At 38.0% G+C, this 5,109-nt stretch overlaps 1 long non-coding RNA gene across 1 annotated transcript; it reads right to left on the reverse strand.

Moving 5' to 3' along the window:
• Positions 1 to 746: 746 nt before the first annotated feature.
• LOC133720099 (uncharacterized) lies at positions 747 to 3,393 on the reverse strand. Its single transcript, XR_009851684.1, has 4 exons — positions 3,281 to 3,393; positions 2,984 to 3,150; positions 1,561 to 2,892; positions 747 to 1,001 (listed from the first exon to the last, which is right to left on the reverse strand). It is a non-coding gene; the product is annotated as an uncharacterized LOC133720099 (long non-coding RNA).
• Between the last annotated feature and the right edge of the window lie 1,716 nt (positions 3,394 to 5,109).

The raw sequence follows: 5,109 nt of genomic DNA on the forward strand, positions 1-5,109 counted from the left end.
CTCATAACTGCCGTCTGAAAATTACCAAACTATTTTAATTTGGAAAAACTATTGTCTGTTAGATATTCAGACAACAGTCCATTTAATGATTGTTGTCTCACATTATATTACCCCAACACTTTTAAGAGAACTATGTTGTGCGTAATGAATCTCAGACCACACTGTTGAGATACCTCTGTTGTCTGAAATGAATCTCCAACAACATTCTCATTTTTTTCAGTTGTGTGAGATGCATTAACAATAACAGTTCCAAAATGAAATATGTCATCTCACTGGACATTCAGACGACACATTTTATTATTTTCAGTTGTACTTTATGAACCTCGTTCAACAGTTTATTGTTATATATGATGAGTGAAATGAATCTCAGACAACATTGATTTTGTTATATATGTTGGCTGAGATGAAGATAAACAACATGAGTTTTGTTATATATGTTGTGTGAATTGATGTTCAGACAACATGAGTTTTGTTATATCTGTTGTGTGAATAGATGTTCAGACAACATGAATTATATGAGACTTTAAGTATGTGTTGTCTGAGATTCTCTCAGACAATAGACACTTGACCTATATTTGTTGTCTGAATTGGCTTTGCACAATTGGTTGCAGATATGAAATTTCATGTTCAAAACATATCTAAAATACCACATTGTCGTAGATTACTGCCATCTATTTCATACATTGCCATATCCAACACATTTACAAAAGTACAAATTCATGTCCAGATTAATTCATCAATCCCATGTTATCAAAATAAGTCCCTAAACCCAAGTACTAACCAGCTAGATGCGATACTACTTACATATATGTTTTAACAACAAATTTTGCCCACTCTGTTCTAACTGCATCAATATGGTTCCAGTGTTTGCTCCAATGGTTGTCAACAAGGAACATCTCCTTCCCCAAGAAACAATTATGGACAGATGGCTCCTTGTGCAGAAACTTCCAGAATCTCTTCTTCTCAGCATTCTCTTTCAGGCAACTCGTCCACGTCCAGAACTGGAAACAGAAAGAAAGTATGAATGAGACTCGTTCCTCAACACACAGATGATAGATATAGACTGCTTGTTATAATACGGGTGAGTTAGAACAATAAAGGTTAGGAACTGAGATAATACAACAGAAGCTCAAACTTATACACCTGATAGTCTCGACTGTCCATAGTTGCAAACTACAATTGAGTAATAAGCCAAGGACCAACATAATTCCTATTCAAAGTTACTTCTTCAATTCCATGAAGAATTCAACCTAATATGTAACAAGCCAAGCCTAAAAAGAATTTCCAGGCAATAGAATGTTATCATTCAGATCACAAAGGAAGCTGACCCCTGAACTTTCAAATATTGCATCCAAATGCAAGCTTGGCAAAAGATATCCAGATGCTATCATGTTCAAAAGGATAGGGAAAAAAAAAGTCAGTTTAGAAGACTAAAACACAAAGAACAGAAGAGAAGTAAAAAAAATTTAGCACACCACCAAAACGTATTAATACCATGATATATAAGACATGCTTAGTTTGCTAAAAAGAATAAAAAATGGACTAGAAGAATGCAGTCACCTGAAGGGAGAAATCCTTGAGGCTTAAATGACATAGGCTATACACATCTTTGGTAATATTTGATTTATTTTCTTAACTTCATTCCCAGTGATGCAGCACAATCCAAAGCTTGCAAGTTGGTTATGAAACTCTGCTTTTGCAAGTGGGAAACATAGCTGTCCATTGTCGTACAGCAAGATGTCTGGTTGCTTATCTCATTCCCACAACCAAGTGCAACATGTTTCATATTGGGGAAGACCAGAAGACAAACTGAAATGCATAACAAACTCTGATTTCGTATTCTGTTGTCAGGAAATTATAGATGTTGTAGCAACCTTAATTCTAAAAATGAGTCCAGGCTACGTTAGTTCTAAAAATGAGACTGAATGAGTCCACACAAAAGCCTTGAGTCCAGTAAGAATTAAGGTTCAAATGAATTATTTGAAAAGATAAGAAATAATGATTCTAACCGTAATAGATTTGATCCAGGTTGAAGAACTAAAGTAGAATTAAGCCTTCGGTGAAAGGTTGGTGCCAAGTTAATTATTCAATAACATATAATTGCAGCCCATCTAAAAGTTGGTAGACAAATGATTTTAGATAATCTAAGAATATCTTTTAGATTGCATTTGAAAAGTTGGTAGTGCTATAGTGATCCTCACATCTGGTACGTAGGGGTCATTTCAAGATATTTTATATACTTTTGTAACTTGCTCTGCTCACATGAGGGCAGTTCAAGATCTATCTCTATAGAACAATTACCCTGAACTTGAAATATCTTGTATTTGCAGCCTATCCAACAACAGAAGTGCAGAATGCTCAAGAAGCTATAATATTGACAAAATCCACTATCTAACTCTTCTCCTCCTACTTGAAATGATAATTGGCACACTTATGCTTTACTTTATATCTTGGCCTTCAGATAGCCAAATACCAGACATGTTCTACTCATCCCTCGAAATTCACAAGACATGCAGATGACCTCATCTCCTACAGTGTCATGAAATTTATATTGGTGTGTGTCATTACAATTATGCAACTGTATTATAGAACTAAAGCTAATAAATTCAAGATAAAATCTGGAAAGTTTGTTCATGATCAAACAATGAGCTCAATTATCCCATCATGATCTTCATTTTTCAATTCCAGGGACCCAATTTATGCATCAAGCCACACAAAGTTACAATCTTTCTAACTACCCACATCTCATAATTCACTCAAACAGAGACTGAAATGCTTAAAATCAAATAAACAAACCCACAATTAGATTACAACAGCACCAAGGTATCATACCAGCCCACAATAATTTCTAGAATTTACATCAGCTCCATTCTCCAGAAGCAACGAAACAATCTGAATCAAACCCAAAAAAGAACCCAAATCAGAAAAACCAAACGATCATCAATTTCAAATAGGAAGCAAACCCAGAAAAAAAAAAACGGACCTCGTTGTGCCCTTTGCATATGTCGACACACAGATTGAGCATTCCCCTTATATCATAGTGATAACCTCCAAAAATCCTTTCATTGAATCAGCTCTCAGGAAAAGCATCAGCCATGGGTACTTCTTCCAAATCCTTTCAAATCTAAGCACATCTAACTATGCCCAGATCTGGAATCTCACCATCAGAAAACAAGAGTATCAGAACACCCAATCAATACACCCAATTATATCAATAAACCCAATAAACCCAAAGAAAAATGGAGAACTGAACTAAATCTGAAAGAGAAGAAGAGCTTACAAGGAGAGGGGGAGAGAGAAAGAGAGAGAGGTGGAGTCGCGACCCAGGGAGACTGACGGAGAGAGAACTGGTGGTGGACAGATTGACAGCGCGCGCGACGGAGAGAGACGCGGTCGCTGACAGTGCATCGAGTGAGTGTGAGTGCGAGGCTGAGAGGCTCGACTAGTGGTGAGTGCGACCGCGAGCGATTTGAGAGGGAGAGTGACCTAATTTTTTTTAGCTAAGGGAGGGAGCACGGGTTTTTGAGTTTTTCAGATAGGTTTGGAGTGTTTTGAGTGGAAAAAATAAATGTAAATTAATTTTTTGTTTGTTTTTTTGGTTGTTCAGACAACAGATGTCCTTATTAGTGTTGTCTGAAATTTCTCAAATTTAACAAATGACGATGTGTTGGCTGAGTTGAGGTGAGACGACAGGTTTAAAAAATTTGTCGTTTGACTAACTCAGACTACAGCAAAAACTCATGTGTCCTCTGATGACTGTCGTGTGATTAAGTTATTCTAGTAGTGCCAAGAACTATCGGATTGATGTCAATGCCGGACGCATCACAAGATTTCATGAGCTTATTGGAGCCATGAACGTAGCTGAAAAGCGTGATAACATACTTGTGAAAGTCAATTCCGGAGTCTAATTATAGTTGCGCCCCTAAGGGAGGGTGCCAGGAGCGAAACCCTAAGGAAAGGGATTATTCTGGACGTTCTGGTCCATATTCTCGCCCCAAAGAGGAAGGAAACAGCCAAGATAGGCGTGCACAGAACCGTAGAGGTAAACGTGTGAAGAGAGAGAGAGGCAGAGCCTCCGGCTATGGTGGTGGCGCCACCAAGGACCATAGTCGTCCCTAACGCGCTCTAGGCATGCCTCGATCAAGGGAGCCTAACCATGATGATGCTTGTCTTCGGTGTGGAGTGTCTGGACATTGGGCTAAAGCATGTAATGCACCCCAGAATGTTGCTAACGCATACAAAACGTATCGTGAAGCAAAGGAAGCAAATTACATGGAGCAAGAAGATCAAGATGACGATCTCGCTCTAAGGGTTGAAGACTTCAAAGGCCAAGATTCAGAGACTGGAGATTTTGATTAAGTCTTTTTATTTTCCAAGAGATGCAATAGGCAATTGCCATATATTTTTGTAGTATATGTCAATGGTTTAGTCTTTCTTCAAAGTAGGCTCACCCAAAGTAAATGTGATGTCTAGGAAGGTTCTGAGATTAGTGGTACTTAAGCGAGCCTTGCTCCACCGACATCTCTCTACTTACCTGGTCACATTTATTTTGGAGTTACCGAAAGAAGTTAGACGACTACCATTGTTTTGCATTAGCTAGCATTTTGGATTAGATTTTCTTTGGTCAAAGAGACAATGATGTAACTCCGTTGGCTTATGAATAAAATTTCGAGTTCTTTTCATTATGACTCCATTTTAATTCTGAGCATATTACTTTGTGACTACGATGGCTGGGCCATCAGTATTAATTCAAGGACATGGAATAGCCCAAGTTCCGCTTGCCAAATGGCACCTTGATTACTGTCACAGAAACTCTCTACGCTCCTAGGGCAAATCGCACCTATGAATAGTCAACGAATTCCATGCGAAAATGCATGTAGAGAGCAGAAATGAGTTCCTTTGCAATACCTCTAACGATTGCGAACAAATGCACATCTTAGAAAAGTTTATGTGTCTCTCTAGTACGTAGACTCTATGTCACTATTCGAGCTATTAAATCCAATAAAGTTATGAGAGAAGATCTCTTGGATTTAGACACATATTGGTTTTGTCACGACAGGATAGGTCATCCTAGTTATGATATGATGATCCGTCTACTAAAGACTTCAC

Source organism: Rosa rugosa, chromosome 7 (assembly GCF_958449725.1).
Source record: "Rosa rugosa chromosome 7, drRosRugo1.1, whole genome shotgun sequence".
In the NCBI taxonomy this organism is placed as follows: domain Eukaryota; kingdom Viridiplantae; phylum Streptophyta; class Magnoliopsida; order Rosales; family Rosaceae; genus Rosa; species Rosa rugosa.